At 51.2% G+C, this 19347-nt stretch overlaps 1 protein-coding gene across 1 annotated transcript in view; it reads right to left on the reverse strand.

The window, feature by feature from the left end:
- The window catches only part of qsox1 (quiescin Q6 sulfhydryl oxidase 1), a 226042-nt gene that overhangs the window by 83774 nt on the left and 122921 nt on the right, over positions 1-19347 (reverse strand). The gene's annotated exons all lie outside the window — the stretch shown is intronic.

Raw genomic sequence — 19347 nt, forward strand, 5'->3', positions numbered from 1 at the left:
CTCCTTCTGTCTTTCAGTATCAAATTTTGTTTGACCCCGCTGCTGTGAAGCATATTTTACTGTGTTAAAGGTGCTATGAAAATGCAAGTTGTCATTGTTTTTGAAATCGAGGAAGACTGGACTGCAGAGACGAAGTGGAAGAGGCTTGTCTGGAGCAAGCTTGTAAGGAAGGTATCCAGTTCTTTACATTTTGGTGACATGTTAGCTTTGAAATGGGCAGTTAGCGATCTTACACTTTGTAGTTTCTGTACATTTTCCCCTCATAAAAACACATTTTTTGCGACAAGACAAACCAAAATATTTGCATTTTTGAAAGTGTAAAATTAAAAATTGCGCCACATCCTTTTCTATTTGTTGACGTATCAAAGAGTTTTCCTCTTTCGACGTCACGGGCTTGTTATTGAGTTCAGACCAAACTCCCTGAAGAGACGGAGTCCTCTTCTTTTCCTTTTCTTTTCCCCTTGTTCATTTTGTCATCAGACAAAACCCATTGCTATCGGCTAATGTCCTTTGTATGTGAGTAACGACCCTGCAGACTGCAGCTGAAAAGGTCAAGGCGTCAATTCTGTGACCACTTACCGGCCATCAAGGGGGCTGGGTGTTCACGTCTTGATAAATGGATCGACTTGACAGGTCAGCTGGGGCAGTGGGTGGGGGATGGGCACCATGGGGGACATTATCGACATCGTTGGTGATCCTCCTACCCGAATGGAGAGCTGGCCGGCTGCAAAGGACATATGTGATTGGATCAAAACTGATCTCTGTCACCCAGGAGGTGAGGGAACTAGTTGCCATGTGCATTCCTGCCACTGAACGTCAAACACAGAATGAGGATAGGATGGGTGAGTGTCAGCAGCTGGAAGCTCTGATGTCTCTTACCCTGAACCCAAAGGCTGGGGTTCCAGACATCACAACAGAATTGCATATGCTCACTCCCGATGGTGGTTAAATGGTGAGCAGTCGCAAACGGTGGCTCCTGCCAGGGTACTTGGTTTTTGGCCCTTTCTGCCTTCTTGATGGGCGTTTCTTTTGAGGACATTGGTGCAGATTGATGGAATAAGACCCCCTTGTTCGAGTAATGTGTGATAAAAATTGCACAAAGCAAAAGTTGGGTAAGGGGTAATCATGAGACTCAGAGGGGGGGGGGACTTGGTGATGGCTTCTGCTGAGCCGGTGGCCCCTCAGTGGACGACTGAGAAGTTGGTTAGCTTCTTGACCGACGCATTAAAGAAGCAGCGACAGGTGGTCGCTGAGCATCTGGAGAAAGCAAAAGATGGGGCTTTGGCCCCAATTTGGGCGACCATGGACAAGAAGGACCAGCGGATAGATATACAAAGAGCAACGATACAGAAGGTGGAGGTGCCGTTCTCTGACTATAGTGATCAGGTTGTTCCCTTGGAGGCAGAGATGGCGGCACTGGCTGACGTGTGGAGAGTGCTAAAGGCCAAGGTTGACAATCTGGTGAACCATTCCAGATGGCAGAACTTAAGGATCGTCGGGCTGCCAGAGGACCTGGAGGGCTCCAACTCCAGAGACTATATGTCGAAGATGTTCGGAAAGTTGGTGGGGGAGGGGCTTTTACCGACCCCGCCTGAGTTAGACATGGCCCATAGATCGCTGAGGTAGAAGCCTAGAGTGGAGGAGCGATCTCGGGCGATCATAGTCAGGTTTCATTAATACCTGGATAAGGAACAGGTCCTGAGATGGGCGAAGGACCATCGAGACTGTAGTTGGGAAGACCATGCCATCAGAATATACTGAGATGTTGGGACGAGCTGGCGAGAAGGCGTGCAGTGTTTAATAAGGACAAGGCTGTACTGCGCAACAGCAATGTGAGGTTTAGTGTGGTGTATCCGGCTCGTCTTCGGGTAACTTTCAAGGACAGAGATTTTATTTTGAAGCACCAGAGGATGCAACTGAGTTTGTCAAGGAACACGGACTGGGGGTGAACTAAAGTGATTAAGGACTATAGTTTGCTGCATGTTAATTGTTAAGTTCACCTGTATGTCCCTTTTGGAGGATTTTTGTAATGTGGGTGTGGTAAACCACTGTGTTGCATTGTGTTGTGCTGTATATGCCTGGGCTTTTCCTGACTGGCTCCTCCCCTCGGGCTCATGTATAAAGGTGGCTAGTCTCCGCTTCTGCCCCAGTTCGGGACCAGAGGCCAGGAGGCTAGCTGTTTAGTGTAATAAAGCCTCAGTTACATTCATCACTTGTCGTGTGTTTATTGATGGTGTATCAATTTACTACACTAAACTTCTAAGATGAACTCATCACTCAAGCCTGATCGCCTGGAGCTGGACCTACAGGCAGCCGACGCCACAGAAATTTTTGAGCACTGGCTAAGCTGCTTCGAAGCGTACCTCGCATCTTCACCGAAGTCTTCACAGACCTCCAGAAGAAGCAGATCCTCCACGCACGGGTGAGCCCAAGAGTCTTTCTTCTCATCAGTGACGCCCCCTCGTATGCGGACGCAATAATGCTGCTGAAGGGACAATGCGTGAAGTCCGTAAACGAGGTGCATGCTAGGCATCTCCTTGCCATGAGACGGCAACATCAGGTGGAATCACTTGCAGAATTCCTGCGTGCCTTGCGTGTACTCTGCCAAAACTGTGATTGCTGGGCGATAACGGCTACCCAGCACGCGGAGCTGCTGATCAGGGACGCTTATGTCGCGGGCATAAAATCAAATTATATCCACCAGCGATCACTAGAAGTGGGTACACTTGGCCTCCCAGAGACAGTGAAACTCTCCAACTCGCTGGAGGTGGTCTCCCAGAACATGGAGGCCTACACCTCCAACCACACGGCACCCTCGTGGACCTCGTGGGCGCAGCCATCATCCGACCCGGGTGCGACGCAAGCCTGTGCCGCACAGCAGCCCACCAACTCTGGAAGTCCGAGGTGCTACCTTTGCGGCCAGGGCAGCCACCCCAGACAATGCTGCCCTGCACGGAACGCAACTTGCAACGGCTGTGGGAAGAAGGGCCACTTTGCAAAAGCCTGCCAGGGCCGATCTCCCCCTGAAACATCTAGGCCCAGCAGCGCTGCCTGCTGCTTGTCAGGGCCTCCCCCAGCTGCCGCGCCACCCGCCATGTGCGACCCGTGGGTGCCGCCATCTTCAATTTCGGCAGCCACGTACGACCCACGGGGGCCGCCATCTTTAGCGCATTGTTGCTAACTTTTGGTTGGTTCTTAATTTGGCTCTATTTAATCACGTTTGCTCAAGAGTCGCCAGGTATCTTTCGACACCACCACAAGGTTCAGGACCGAATACTGATCAATGACTCGATACACCAGTTAGTAAATTCAAAAGCAATGCTCATTCATTTACACACAGTCAAATCTACTCATGCATAAACTCTACGAACTAAACTACCACTATTACTAAAGCCTATACTTAGCTTTGGGCACCCACGCAGTCAGAAGAACAATGGCCGTTGCTCGGTTCTGAGGCTGCTGGGTTGAGCTGTTTACAGGGTAGCAACTAGGAGCGTCTATCTCGTAGCGTGCGTTGACTTGGAACTTACTTGGTCTAATGCAGCTGCTAGGCTGGTCTCTCTGTTCGATGAGAGCCAAAGCCAAAGGAAGAAGATTCTCCCTTGGGTGATATCTCTTATACTGCAAAGGGCTTTGCGCTCTTTTGGGCGGGCCTTGAACTTGGCCTCAACTAATTGGGTCTTTCCCAATCATCGGTATCGATTTTCCTCCAATAGAGGGGTGGTTCCCTGATCGCTGGACTGTCAGTCTGCTTTGTCTTAGCTTCTTCTGGCGCCGGGGAGTCTGTCCTAACATTGTGTATCTAAATGTTTCCTTTTGTCCCCGGAGATGGCTCATTAGTATGTAAATTGTTTGGTAGTTTCAGTCCTGTCTGAGCGTTTAAGGTTCCAATCAACAGACACAGCTTGCACCTGCTTGTTTCTTAGCATTGTCCAATTTTCCTTGCATTCTTTGCGGGTGTCCATTTTGTAATCGGGACGTGGCCATCCCAGATGGCTACAGACCCTCCTTGTGATCCTCAACGCGAAGCGTGAAGGATCACATTACCATGGCGTCTTCATCCTCTGATCCCCAGGGCACCCATGCTGAGGCTCTACACTGTCCTGTCCTATGCAACACAATTTTATCTAAACCATTGTAAATACATTCATTATCAAAAAAATCTATGGGGCGCTATGACATTAATACATGCATTACAGAAAGATTTAAAAAACTGGAACCTCTAACTATTCTCAATAAACTATCCTCATTTAAACAATCCAAAAATAATCTGTACATCTTAAACTGTACAAAATAGCAGCACACAAATTTCTCTGTTCTGGCAGTCAGACACAGAGGTTTACATCTCTTTATTCCATAGAATACATTAAACAAAATGGATGCTCTTTAATCCGTCCCAATGGGTTCGTGGGCCTGGTGAAATCTGAAAATGGGGGACCTAAATCTGTATACCGGGGTGCGGGAGTGACATGCTCTGTTTCGACATTTCCTGACTCTAAATGTTTGCACGACACTGCAAAGTATCGCCAGCACTAAGAGTGCTTCGACTACATATGAGAGTGATAAACTGATCACACCAGGTCGGGGTATTGCGAGCTGTCGCTGGGCTAGTTATCTCGGGCTTCCGTGTATTGAAGGGGTGAGAGTTATTTATGGTTTGTGTGGTAGGGGTCAGGGGGTAGTGTCTGCGTGCAACTGAAGGGATCCCGCTAAGATCCATGTGAACACGAAGGCTGTCTTCATCTTTGTCGGACATCTTCTTTGTCTTCCTCTGGGGTTCCTGGGTTTCTGGAGTTCTGTGAATACAAGCATAATTTCTGTTATTATCTTGCTTAAGATCTCATATGTCCGTCTGTCTGTCCTTTATTGTCAATTTCCCTTTATAATTGGTCACCACCTGTGACTCCCTCATTTAAAAAAAAACAAATATTTGGACAAGACATCTAAGAAAATACTGCCGTACTGCGAGCCGTCTCGCAGTCTGTGTGATTTACCATCCCAGTGTTTGAGGATGTAAATAGCATTGGGAAGCAACCTAGGGGTTGCCAAAACCAAACAAAAGAACTTTGGACGTAATGAGCCAAAATGGGGTGCGTATGGACTGCGGCGGGTAAGAAATGGGTGGAATCCCCGGGTAGGACGGTGATCAATGCCGTATTTGCTCTACCCAAACGTAGCTGACCAGCGGGGGTCCTCAGGCAGGGCGGGGACCAATGCCATTTCTCCACTGCCTGACCAACCGGCAAGAACGGGTAAGAATGTGGTCATCGTGGGGGCTGCCTCTCGAAAGGAACTATGAGTCGGGTTCTGTCGACAAACTTGTTCCTCTGAACTGTTGTCTGGGACAAACTTGTACCTTTAACAAGCTTCTGTCGACAAACCAGTTCCTCTAAACTATTGTCTGGGACAAACCTGTTCCATTAACAAGTTTCTGGGGACAAACTAGTTCCTCTAACAGCCACTGGGCGTCAAAGGGGGTGGGGACGTGAAAACTTTCCGAGTTTACACACAACACTTAACGATAACACTAACGAACAAACATTCAACAAACATGGTGCAGGTTCCATCAGAAAGGACACCGTATCTCTCCATCGGTTCCTTTTTTCTCCATCATCTGGACACCTCACAGCTCAATAGCGAACAGGGTCGCAAAGGGATTTGTTTGGTGGGAGTCAGACTGTAAGTCATCATTTTCTCCCGGCTGCCAAACTCTTGTCTGTAGTAACCGTGCTAAAGCTGCTTGGGGCGAATTGGGGTCCATCTCATCATTCCGGATGAGCCTGAACGAATTGTCTCGGTGCCACAATCGTGTGTCGAGGTTGGAGCTACTATGCTTCAATCCGTAATCGTCGGGCGATGGGTTTGGGTCAGGGGCTTTGATACAAGTGATCTCAAATGGGTCGGTAGAATCATGCTCAGAATCGCTGGGAGTGGGGCCTGGTGCAGGGGTGTAGTTGTAATGTGGTGTGCTGTGGCTGTCGTCATCTTGATCGTTATCACTGTCGCTGTCGCCGCTGGTTGAGGGAAGGGAGAGGTGGAGTCGTGCCTCTGGGGGCGGAGTTGAAGTCGTCTCTGAGGACGGGCTGGAGTTGTTGGGAGAGTGTAGGAATACGTCATCTGTGGGCGGGGCGTGCTCGTCTGCTGCTGCGAGCAGGATGTGGTGCGTGTGGTTATTCTGTGAGCCGTAAGCCTTGAGCTGGTTTATATGAAACCACACAGACTTACCATTGGGATAGGTTATTTTGTATACTGAGGGGCTGACTTTGTCCGAAATGGAATACGGTCCGGAAAATTTTGGGGAGAGGAATGAACTGGGGTTGTAAAGGGAAAGCATAACTTGTTGCCCTGCTGTAAACTCAGTGGCGTGTACTGTTTTGTCGAAACAGGCCTTTCTTTGTTTCTTCCTGGTTCCAAGTCTCGCTGCTGCAGCGCGTTGGGCTGCCTTTATGTTCGGTACTAGTTGTGTAACCGGATTTTCATGCATGAGGGCTGCAACTGCGGGGCTGCCAAATCCAGTCCTAATAAATACTCAGTGCCTTTCATGGGGCGTCCGATCATGAGGGTGTGGGAGGTGTATCCTGTGGATGTAGATACCGTGTTTCTTAAAAACATTAAAGGAAATGGGAGTACTGAAACCCAGGTGCTATTATTCTGCTGTACCATTTTCCTGAGGGTGGCTTTCAATGTCCTATTCATTTGTTCTACAATACCACTTGACTGGGGGTGGTATGCAATATGGAACTTTTGTGTAATGCCAAAGATCGTGAGGACGTTTCTCATTACACGTCCGGTGAAATGGGAGCCTTGGTCGGACTCTATACTGCGTGGGAGGCCCCATCTTGTAAAGATGTGGTGTGTTAATATTTTAGCCGTCGTCTTGGCCGTATTAGTTTGTAATGGAAATGCTTCCACCCATTTTGTGAAGGTGTCTATGACCACCAACACATACTTGTAACCATTTCTGCATGGGGGTAGGGGTCCTATATAATCTATCTGGAGATTTGTCCAGGGTCCATTAACAGGGCGGGTATGGCTAAGTTGAGCCTTTTTAGCATATCTGTCCGGATTGTTCTGGGCACAGATTAAACAATTCTCTACGTAGTGTGTGACATCGATTTGTAAATCAGGCCACCAGCAAAGCGGTCTGAGGTGGGCTAGGGTGGGTTCAATTCCTTGGTGTCCATGATTGTCATGGAACTGACAAATGATCTGGTTCCTGTCCTGGCTGGGAATTATATAAATGCCATCCTTTAAAATCACACCGTCGTGTGTGGTGATTGCGTTTTTAAACTTGTCGTACGGGGCTGGGAAGGTTCCCTTTAAAACTTTCCTGAGTTTCTCGTCCTCTTTCTGGGCCTTCGCTAAATCCTGAATGTTGGTCTGTGAGACCTGAACTCCGTGTACTGGGGTGCTTTCGGGGGGGGGGGGTGGGGGGGGGGTGGGTTCCAGAAATAACAATGCCTGGAGCCTGCCTTCGCTAGGGCGTCTGCTTTAACGTTACCAGGGGGGGACGAACGGTGATGACAGCGACCCTTAATTATAACGTATTTCCTATCCTTCGCTGTCTCTAAGATATCGCGGAGTAATGGGGCTGAGGGTAGGTGTTTTCCATCCGCGGAAACAAATCCTCTTGTTTCCCAGAGTGGTAGGAACACTGTCAAACTATTGCAGACATACAAGCTGTCTGAATAGATGTCTGCTGGGGTCAGGAACGAGTCTGGGTGGTCTACAATATATGCAATTGCTGCCAGCTCTGCTGCCTGCGAGCCTAAGTGTCCTGGCAACTTCAAGGAAATTTCATCTAGGGCTCGTCCCTGCGCGTCCTCTACATATATACCGCAACCGGTAATTCTCTCTCCGTTTACCACTGTGGAGGAGCCATCCACATATATCTTCAGGGGTGCGCACGTGTCTGTGAGCTGGGGTCTCTGGGGTGTACTACCTGTTTTCCTGGGGGGTGTCTTGGGAATAAATGGGCCTGTGTTGTGTTTAGTGGTGATGATCTCACATTCGTGAGGGGTGCCTGCATACTGCAGATTATCGGCAAGGAATGTGTGGGTTTTGGTTCTCTTTACCGTGATGTCCCGTCCCTGCAAAAGAAGGGTCCAACGGGCTGCGTGGATTTGGCTGACTGTGCCATCTTTAAGACGGCCGTCTAACAATAGCTGTGTCGATGTGTGTTCTGTGAGGATGGTGATGGGGTTGAGTCCTGTAATGTAGGCGAAGTATTACACTGCCCAAAAAGCTGCGAGCAGGTGCCTTTCACAGGCAGAAAATCCTTGCTCTACGGGGTCTAACATGCGTGAGGCGCATGCGTTCCTGGAGGAGCATGGCTGAAAGGGTTCGGTCGGTGCTTGCTACCTCGATAGCGTACGGGGAATGTGGATCTGGGACCTGTAGTGCGGGGGCTGTGCTGAGTGCTCTTTTTAAAGCGTCCACGGCATCTGTATGCTGTGGAAGCCATTCCCAAGGTGCCTGCTTCTTGAGAAGTTCGGAAAGGGGCGCTGCTTTAGTGGCGAAACCGTCAATATGGTTTTGGCAGTAGCCAACCAGTCCTAAAAATGACCGGAGGGCTGAGACATTGTGGGGATGGGGCAATTTGACGATTGAGTCAATTCTCTTGTGCTCGATCTCGCATTTACCATGAGTGATCACTGTTCCCAAGGAAATCACTTTTTCTTTCAGAATCTGGGCCTTCTTGGGGTTGACTTGACAACCAATTTCTTTTAGGAGTGCTAGGAGTTCGGCGAGAAGCAAAATGTGCTCTCCCTTTGTGTCTGTCTGTAGTAACAAGTCATCTACATACTGGACCAGACAATTGGGGCAGGAAAATTTTGCTAATCCATTTGCCAGCTGTCGGTGGAAAATGGAGGGGGAGTTGTGGAAGGCGCGTCCACGTGTACTGTTGCCCTTGGAATGTAAAGGCGAATTTGTACTGGCACGCTTTAGCCAATTGAATGAACCAGAAGCCATTACTAATGTCCAAAACAGCAAAAACTTTTGACTGGACTCCCTGTTTGAGCATGGTCTCGGGACCCGTGGCTACGTTGGGGGCTGCTGCTGGGGTTACTTTATTCAGTTTCCAGTAATCAATGGTCAGTCGCCATGATCCATCCGGTTTCCTGACGGGCCAAATCGGTGCGTTGTTTGTGGAGGCTATTGATCTGAGTACGCCTTGATCCAACAAACCCTCTATTACTTTGGATATTTCTCCCTCTGCCTCCTGGGGAAATCCGTACTGCTTCTGGGGTTTTGGGTCAGGACCTGTAATGTTTACAAAGCCAGCCAAACTGCCACAGTCATGCTTGTGCTGTGCAAATGCTGCTTTATGTTCCTGCAGGACTGCCCTAACCTGTTTGTCTGCACTAATGGCTCGAGGGTCGAACCAGAAGTCTCCTACCGAGCTAATCCTATTTACGTATTCTCCGACTGTGAGCGTGACGGGGGCTCGTGCTGCCTTTGCCATTTTCCAAACACACTTGTTAACTGGATCAAAAGAAAGGTTATGGGAGCTCATGAAATCGATCCCAAGGATATGTTCTGCTGTCTGGGGCAGATCAACTAAAACTACGGGGTGCTTGGTTGCGATGTTCCCTATCTGTATTGCTTTCGGGGCTGTGATGTGTCCCTGTTGTAAATGGCCTGTAAAGCCACTGAGTGTAATGGTGTCTGTTGTGGGCCACGTGTCTCGCTGGAACATCGTGGAGGAATTGAGTGTGGTGCGGGACCCTCCTGTGTCCCAAAGAAATTCCACGGGTTGTCCCCGAACTTTGCCTACTACTACCGGTCTACTGGACTTCTCCCAAAGGGTGTCGCAGACCCAAGTTGGGAAGCCCGAACACCGTCAGTCAGTGCAGTTTATTTCTGTACTCTCTGAATGGGCGCTAACGCTATGGATCGGCTTTGCCCTATTCTTGTTTAGGGTGCTTGTTTGTTGGTTTCTCTGCTGCTTTTGGGGCGCGTTGCACTCTCGTGCAGAGTGTCCTAGCTGTCCACAATTATAACATTCTTGAGGTTTTGGCTGGGGTTGGTTGTTCCTGCCCTCATTTACCCATGTGGGGTTCTGGTGTGCTTTAACTGAGTTCATTTCTGCCTGCTCTTCACCGGGTGTTATAAATGCGGTTTTGCCTGCAATTGATTGCTCCCAAGCGCGGGACAATCTCTTCAATACCCATTTTTCATTATGGGCCTCAACTGAGGGGTCATAATTTGCGCAAACTTTTCATCCTGCTTCTGTGGCGTCGGAGACTAGAATTCGGGTCCATTCGGCCATATTATCTGGGGACAAATGGGTATGGGCTAACTCTCCAAAAACTGCGGTAAAGTGAATCCACAAACGTCCAGCAAACGCTGTGGGGTGCTCTGTCTTCTTTTGCCTCCACTTATTTAGGCCTTGTACGGGGTCTCCTCTGTTAAAGCCGAGCGCATCAAGGATCGCTGTGTGCATCTCTTGGAGTGTTCCTCCTCCTACATTCTGTGGGTCGGGAAGGGCTGCTATGACTGAAGGGTCGAGGCTTAAAACTGTGAGTTTCACTTCCTCCTTTTCGTCCAGGCCGTACATGGTTGCCTATTGTCTGACTTTTGTGAAAAATTGGTGGGTGTCTGAAGTGGGGAGGAATGGTGTAATTTTTCCACATGCGTCCTGTAATTGGGTCACGGTTAATTGGGTTGTGTAAAGGAAGTCTGCTTCTCCTTCTCCTGCAGCCCTGCGGTGTGTGGTCACAGGATACATGGGGGGGGTGTTCTGCCCGTTTGGTTGGGGGTTGGGGCGCTTTCCTTTTCTGGGGTTTTTCCTGCGTACATGTCCCATGTACGTATCTATGGGCAGTCTCGTTCAATTCCTGGCAATCGGGGCCGTTTCCTTTATCTAATTGGGGTCCGAATGTACTCTGAAATCCATTTTGCACGGACAGCAGAGATTGAAAACCTGCAATTTGCTTCCGGCACTTTGCATGGTCTACTGAGCTCTGCTTTTGTTCCGTTGTGGAAGTATGGGTTGCTCGTAGGGCTGCTTTTAAATCATTGCACTGTTTCTGCAATTTCTCAACTTGCTGTTCTGTTTCTTGTCTTACCAAGACCGCACATTGCGTGTCATGGTAGGCCTTATCATATTGTGTCTGAAAGCTGTTCAAATGCGCGAGACAAGACTGATGTACCCACTTGGTATCATCCACCTCTCTGTCCCTTGCTGCTAATAGCTTTCCTAAATCTCAATTCTCCTTCTCTACCTCACTCACGTCTACCTCACTGGTTCTGTCTCTCTCCTCTATCTCTCTACGGAGCGTCCTAACGACCTCCTCTGTGCCTCGCAATTGTGCCAACCAGGACACGATTGCCATCAGCTTGCAAGCTTTTCCCAAGCTCTTCTTGTGGATCTCTGACAGGTTCTCCCACCAAGTATGTCCTATACTCCCGGGTCCTGTTTCCTCATTATCACAGAATTCACTCCAAAGGGGCCATCCTTTCCCTTTGAGATATTTTCTGATCTCATCTTCCCAAACAGGACACTGTCCTACTCTACTGCTGGTCACTGCGACCTCGAATTCCTGGGGGTTCATAAGGCGTTCCATTGCCTTCATTGCCATTCTCTCTACTAGGATCTCTACCGAATTTGGAACGGGGGTGATAAAGCAGTGATGTAAACACGGGTACGGCTTACGCTAATATCCGGCTTACAAATCTCCCGACAGTTTTTCGCAACAAAATCTCTCAGGTTGAGCTTATATCCCTGTTAGTAAGCATGCATCAACACACTTCTGAATCTCAGAGGCTTGATCAGTACTGTTTTGATGCTTGTGGTTTTTCTGTTCCCAATTGGATTCTCAATTCAAATTTTGGGTTCTCTCGGAGTGGTTAGGCCACTTCTAAGTCGAGTCCCGTCAGATGTCGCCAGTAAATGTTGCTAACTTTTGGTCGGTTCTTAATTTGGCTCTATTTCATCACGTGTGCTCAACAGTCGCCAGGTATCTTTCGACACCAGGTATCTTTCGACACAAGGTTCAGAACCGAATACTGATCAATGACTCGATACACCAGTTAGTAAGTTCAAAAGCAATGCTCATTTATTTACACACAGTCAAATCTATTCATGCATAAACTCTACGAACAAAACTACCACTATTACTAAAGCCTATACTTAACTTTGGGTGCCCACGCAGTCAGAGGAACAATGGCCGTTGCTCGGTTCTGAGGCTGCTGGGTTGAGCGGTTTACAGGGTAGCAACTAGGAGCGCCTATCTCGTAGCGTGCGTTGACTTGGAACTTACTTGGTCTGATGCAGCTGCTAGGCAGGTCTGTCTCTTCGGTGAGAGCCAAAGCCAAAGGAGGAAGATTCTCCCTTGGGTGATACCTCTTATACTGCAAAGGGCTTCGCGCTCTTTTGGGCGGGCCTTGAACTTGGCCTCAACTAATTCGGTCTTTCCCAATCATCTGTATCGATTTTCCTCCAATAGAGGGGTGGATCCCTGATCGCTGGGCGTGTCCTGGTGACTGTCAGTCTGCTTTGTCTTAGTTTCTTCTGGCACCGGGGAGTCTGTCCTAACATTGTGTATCTAAATGTTTCCCTTTTGTCCCCGGAGATGGCTCATTAGTATGTAAATCGTTTGGTAGTTTCTGTCCTGTCTGAGCGTTTAAGGTTCGAAGCAACAGACAGACCTTGCACCTGCTTGTTTCTTAGCATTGTCCAATTTTCCCTACATTCTTTGCGGGTGTCCATTTTGTAATCGGGATGTGGCCATCCCAGATGGCTACAGCATCCTACAACAGCCACGTGCGACCCATGGGGGCTGCCATCTTGGACGCCATTGCTGCTGCCACCCGCCACGCGCGACCAATAGGGGCCGCCATCTTTGACACCATCGCCAATGCCTCCCGCCATGAATGACTCATGGGGGCCGCCAGCTTGGGACCACACCGCTGCCTCCCGGGAGCCTGGCTCACCTGACCGTACGTTGGCCGCTGCTACCTCCGACTGCCTACCGACCGCCTTCCGAAACTCGCCTCCATCACGCTCGACCAGTCCCGCCGCACCACCTCGTGAAGTCTACGATGACCGTCCGGATCAACGGGCATGAGACGGCCTGTCTTTTCGACTCTGGGAGCACAGACAGCTTCATTCAGCCAGATACGGCAAGGCGCTGCTCCCTCCCAATCATACCCACAACCCAGAAAATCTCCCTGGCTTCCGGATCCCATGCAGTAGAAATCCAGAGATACTGTGTCGCGACCCTTACTGTACAAGGCGTAGAGTACACTAACTTTAAGCTCTATGTCCTTCCCCATCTCTGCGCTGCCCTATTACTGGGGTCGACTTCCAGTGCCACCTCCAGAGCCTTACTTTTTAAAAAAATGTTTTTATTCTCCATTTGCACATTTTCCTTCAAAATTTACACCCCACCCACAAACAGTAAACTGTAACAAATACAAAATCAATCCCCTTAACAATACCAATGATCCCATCCTCCCACCACACCAAACAACGGCCCACCTGTCAATATATGCATCCAGTAAAACAAACCCTCCCACGGTGGCAACAAAAAAACAAAGGAGAAAAAGAAAAAGGAGTCCGGGACCGCCCATGGTCACCATTGACCTATAGTGTCCACTCCCCCGCCCCCCCCCACACTCAACACCCTCCAACCTCTGAAAGAATACCGTACATGATACCCAAGAGTTGTACACCCCCCCCCCCCCCCCCCCCCCGCCCCCGCAGTCTCCAACTCCTCCCGTCCACTGCCTCTTGTAAAACTCCTCCCCCCAACCTCGGTTCCTTCCCCCCAACTTTCCACCCCGGCTAGACCACTCGGACCCTGTTCTGCCAGGCTCCGATGGCTGCAGCCCCATCCCAAACCTCACCCCCGTTCACTGGCCGGCTTAAACCGGCCAGCGTGGAGGCCCCCGCCCGGGTCCCTTTCCCCCTTGCCCGACCCTAGGAAAGCCCAAAAATCCCCTTTTAGCACACAAACCCCACATATCCACCTACACCCCAAAGAACCCTCATTTCGAGTGAAAGTCCCATCACTTCCCTTGTCCAAATCTTTACAACATTGGCTCCTTTAGCCCATACACCCGCACGCAGTGAAACAAAAAAGAAGAAAATACAGTCATGAGGTTACATCGGCACATGGACATTTCTCAATTTCTCAGTTCTGCCACAGTCCTTCTGCCTTCGCAAACTCCTCCGCTGCTTCCGTCGTTCCAAAATAAAAGTCCCTGAGCTTGTAAGTCACCCTCAGCTTCGCTGGATATACAATGCCGCACTGCACCTTGCTAACGAACAGTGCCCTCTTCACCCGGTTGAAGGCAACCCGCCTCCTCGCCAGCTCCACCGTAAAGTCCTGGTATACACGTATACCAGCTCCAGCCCACTGCACCACCCGCTTCTGCTTGGCCCAGCTCAGGACCTTCTCCTTCACCCTGTACCTATGGAAGCACAGAGTCACTGCCCTTGGCGGCTCACTCGCCTTTGGTACAGGCCTCCACGACCGATGAACCCGATCCAGTTCATATCGGGAGGGTACCTCCCCCTCCCCCAATAGATTCGCCAGCATCGCGGCAAAATACTCAGTCAGCCTCGGTCCTTCAACTCCTTCGGGCAGCCCCACAATCCTCAAATTCTGTCGCCTGGATCTGTTTTCCAGGTCTTCCATTTTTCCTCGCAGATCCTTGTTAATGTCCATCACCTTCCGCATCTCCTTCCCCATTGAGGCAAGTTGATCACCGTGCTGCAATAACGTCTCCTCCACTTCCCTCAGCGCCTCCCCTTGCTCTCGCACCTCCACCACTGCCTTCGTCACCGGGGAAATCGCCTCCTCCACTAGCGCACTCAAAACCTCTCTCATCTCCTTCCTCATTGTCTCCACGTATTTTGTAAACTGCCTTTCGAATTCCACAGCCATCACCTTAGTTATTTCTTCAGCCGTAAGCAATGCGGCCTCCCCATGTGCTCCAGCCTCCATTTTCCTTGGTGACCCCGCGGTGACCTTTCCACTCCCCGACGGACCTTCAGCTGTTTTCCTTACGGACGTTCTTTTGCTCACTCTCGACATTTTTCTTCACTGTGCCTTCACGCTGCCGCCTCTGTGCCTTCTCCCTGCTTTTGCCGCCTCCGTGGACCCTGGGACTGGGCTTAAAGCGCCAAAAATGCCGTTCCCGAATGGGAGCCCTCCATTGTGCGGCCTCCTCCCGCCCGCCATCACCGGAAGTCCTCCAGAGCCTTACTTTAAAGTTCGGTGGACCACTGCCCCCCCTCACCGTCTGTAGCCTCGCGACCCTTAAGGTTGACCCACCCTCGCTCTTCGCAAACCTCACTCCGGACTGTAAGCCCGTCGCCACTGGGAGCAGACCATACAGTGCCCATGACAGGGCCTTTATCAGGTTGGAGATCCAGCGACTCCTGCGAGAGGGGATCATTGAGGCTAGTAACATTACCTGGAGAGCCCAAGTGGTGGTCATCAAGACTGGGGAGAAGCACTGGATGGTCATCGATTTCAGCCAGACCATCAACTGGTACAGGCAGCTCGATGCGTACCCCTCCCCCGCATACCTGACATGGTCAACCAGGTTGCGCAGTATCAAGTCTTCTCCACAGTTGACTTGAAGTCCGCGTACCACCAGCTCCCTATCTGTCCGGAGGACTACCAATACACTGCCTTCGAGGCAGATGGCTGCCTCTACCACTTCCTCAGGGTCCCCTTCGGCGTCACCAATGGGGTCTCGGTCTTCCAAAGAGAAATGGACCGAATGGTTGACCAGTACGGGCTGCGGGCCACGTTCCCGTACTTAGACAATGTCACCACCTGCGGCCATGACCAGCAGGACCGTGACGAGAACCCCCGGCACTTCCTCCACACCGCTAAACTCCTGAACCTCAACTATAATAGAGAAAAATGCGTCTTCCGCACAACCCGCCCAACCATCCTTGGCTACGTTGTGGAATACGGAGTCCTAGGGCCCGACCCCGACCGCATGCGCCCCCTCCTGGAACTCCCCCTCCCCCACTGCCCCAAGGCCCTGAAGAGATGCCTGGGGTTCTTCTCGTACTACGCCCAGTGGGTCCCCAACTATGCGGACAAGGCCCGTCCACTGATCAAATGCACCATTTTTCCCCTGACACTGAGGCCCGCCTGGCCTTCAATTGCATCAAGGCAGATATTTCCAAAGCCGCGATGCACACGGTGGACGAGTCCATCCCATTCCAGGTGGAGAGCGATGCGTCGGACTTTGCTCTGGCCGCTATCCTCAACCAAGCGGGCAGGCCCGTGGCTTTCTTCTCCCATACCCTCCATGCCTCCGAGATTCGACACTCCTCCGTCGAAAAGGAAGCCCAGGCCATCGTAGAAGCTGTGCGACATTGGAGGCACTACCTGGCCGGCAGGCGATTCACTCTCCTCACTGACCAACGGTCGGTTGCCTTCATGTTCAATAACACACAGTGGGGCAAGATCAAGAATGTCAAGATCCTGAGGTGGAGGATCGAGCTCTCCACCTACAATTACGATATCTTGTATCGACCTAGGAAGCTCAATGAACCCCCAGATGCCCTATCCCGCGGTACATGTGCCAGCACACAGGTAGATTGACTCCGGGCCCTCCACAATGACCTCTGTCATCCGGGGGGTCACCCATTTATTTCATTTCATCAAGGCTCGCAACCTGCCTTACTCCATCGAGGAGGTCAGGTCCCTGGCCAGGGTCTGCCAGATCTGCGCGGAGTGCAAACCGCACTTCTATCGGCCAGATAGAGCACACCTGGTAAAGGCCCCTTGCCCCTTTGAGCGCCTCAGCATCGATTTCATAGGATCCCTCCCCTCCACTGACCGTAACGTGTACTTCCTCAACATCATTGATGAGTACTCAAGATTCCCCTTCGCCATCCCGTGCCCTGACATGACTTCTGCCACCATCAAGGCCCTGTACAGTCTTTTCACCCTGTTCGGTTCCCCGCCTACATCCATAGCGATCGGGGAACCTCCTTCATGAGCGATGAGTTGCGTTAGTTCCTGCTCAGCAAGGGCATCGCCTCCAGCTGGAGGACCAGCTATAACCCCCGGGGAAACAGACAGGTGGAGAGGGAGAATGCGACGGTCTGGAAGGCCGTCCTCCTGGCACTATGGTCTAGAGGTCTCCCAGTCTCCTGTTGGCAGGAGGTCCTCTCCGACGCGCTCCACTTCATCCGGTCGCTCCTGTGTACATCCACCAACGAGACTCCTCACGAGCGTATGTTTGCTTTCCCCAGGAAATCCACCTCCGGGGTCTCGCTCCCATCCTGGCTGGCAGTCCCAGGGCCCGTCCTTCTCCGGAAGCTTGCGAGGAGCCATAAAACCGACCCCCTCGTCGAGAAGGTCCTGCTCCGCCATGCCAATCCACAATCTGCCTACGTGGCACACCAGGACAGGCGACAGGACACAGTCTCCCTTCAGGATTTAGCACCAGCAGGTTCCCCAGCGACCATCACCACAACCACCCCCGACCCTACACCGTCTTTCCCCACCCCCGCCCACCTACCTCACGAACTAGCACCCGCAGGCCCACCGGCGACCATCACCACCACCTCCGCCCACACACTGCCCCTCCCTTCACCGACTCAACAACTGGGTGAAGAAGAGGACAACACGCTCCCGGACGTGCAGGTCTCGACACCGGTGCCCACACCACAGCCGGGACTGAGGCGATCACGGCGGAAGGTCAGGGCCCCCGACAGACTTGACCTTTAAGACCATTTCACCCCCGCCGGACTCTTTTTTTAAACAGGTGGTGAATGTGGTAAACCACTGTGTTGCCTTGTATTGTGTTGTACATGCCTGGGCTTGTCCCGGCTGACTCCGCCTGTGGCTCCTCCCCTCAGTCTCATGTATACAGGTGGCAAGTCTCCGCCTCCGCCCCAGTTCAGGACCAGATGCCAGGAGGCTTGCTGGTTAGTGTAATAAAGCCTCAGTTACGTTCATCACTCATCGTGTGCTTATTGATGGCATATCAATGGGGGAGGGCTTGAGGTTGAGCCTGGGCTTGTTGGTGGGTGTTTGATTTGGGCTTGGTTGGGGTTTGTGTTTTGCACTGTTGAGTTTTCCTTTTGGGGGAGGGAGCTGGGTGTTGGTTTTCCTCAAGTGTTCAGTATTAAAATTTGGTCAGGGGGAAGGGAGGGAGGTTAATTGTTGATAAACTGTTTTGTTGACTTTGATTTTTATCGTGTGCAGGGGTCACCCCACTAGCAGTATAGCCAGTTAGCGGGAGTGGAGACAGGGAGATGTCTGCCGCTTGTTACCATGGGGGTGTTTTTTTTTCAGTTGATGAGCAGAGGCTCCCTGTTTCTGTTTTGTTTGGGTTTGGGGACGGGCGCTTGTGTTTCTCTGTTGGTTGTTTGTTTGCTTTTCAGGATGGGGTGGGGTTGTTGGAGGGAGGGGTGGACTGCTGAAGGTGACGATTCCTTTGTTTTTGGACTGGCTTTGTGGGGAATGTGACAGCCATCTTGGGTGGGCCCGGAGTGAGCGCAGGTTGAGGCACTGCTGGATTGCCTCATATGGCTGATTTGGGGATGGGGGGGGCGGGGGCAGAGGCCCCCAGTTGGGTTAATAACTTGGAATGTGAGGGGGTAAAATGGCCCAGTAAAACGCTCCCGGGCATTTGCACTCTTGAGAAGTTTGAAGATGGATGTGAGGTTGTACATATTGATTAGGTGAGGGGGTGTTTCAAGGATCTGTGGCGCAATTCTCCGCTCCCGCGCCGGTTTGGAGAATCGCCTGGTGCGCCATTTTTCCCCGCGACGTCGGTCCGATGCCCTCCCGCGATGCACCCAAGTGGCGGGATTGGCCCCGTCGAGTTCTGCGCGGCGCAGGCCGGAGAATCGCCCGGGACACCATTTTCGGGCCCTGAATCGGTCGAGATCGGGTTCTGTCCTTGACCGAGTTGAGGAAGGGTAAGATTTTGGATATCTATGGGCAGGTGTTAGCGATGGAGCAGGCATCGTTGAAGGAAGTAAATAGGAAGTGGGAGGATCAGCTGTGTTTAGCCTTTGACGGAGGGGGGGGGGGGGGGGGGAGTGTTGAGTGAGGCTCTTTACAGGGATGAACTTCACATCCCCATGTGCGAGGTTAAGCTTGATCCAGTTCAAGGTGGTGCACAGGGCCCACCTGACTGGAGCGCATATGAGTGGGTACTTCTCCAGGTGGAGGATAGGTGTGAGCAATGCTCTAGCGGGTCGGCGAATCATACGCATATGTTTTGATCTTGCCCCAAGCTGGTTAATTTCTGGGTCTCCTTTATTGATACAATGTCAGGGGTTTGGGGCGTTCAGCTGGAACCATGCCCGTTGGTGGCCATTTTTTGGAGTATCAGACTCACTGATGCTAC

The sequence above is a fragment of the Scyliorhinus torazame genome, chromosome 7, assembly GCF_047496885.1.
Source record: "Scyliorhinus torazame isolate Kashiwa2021f chromosome 7, sScyTor2.1, whole genome shotgun sequence".
NCBI lineage: Eukaryota > Metazoa > Chordata > Chondrichthyes > Carcharhiniformes > Scyliorhinidae > Scyliorhinus > Scyliorhinus torazame.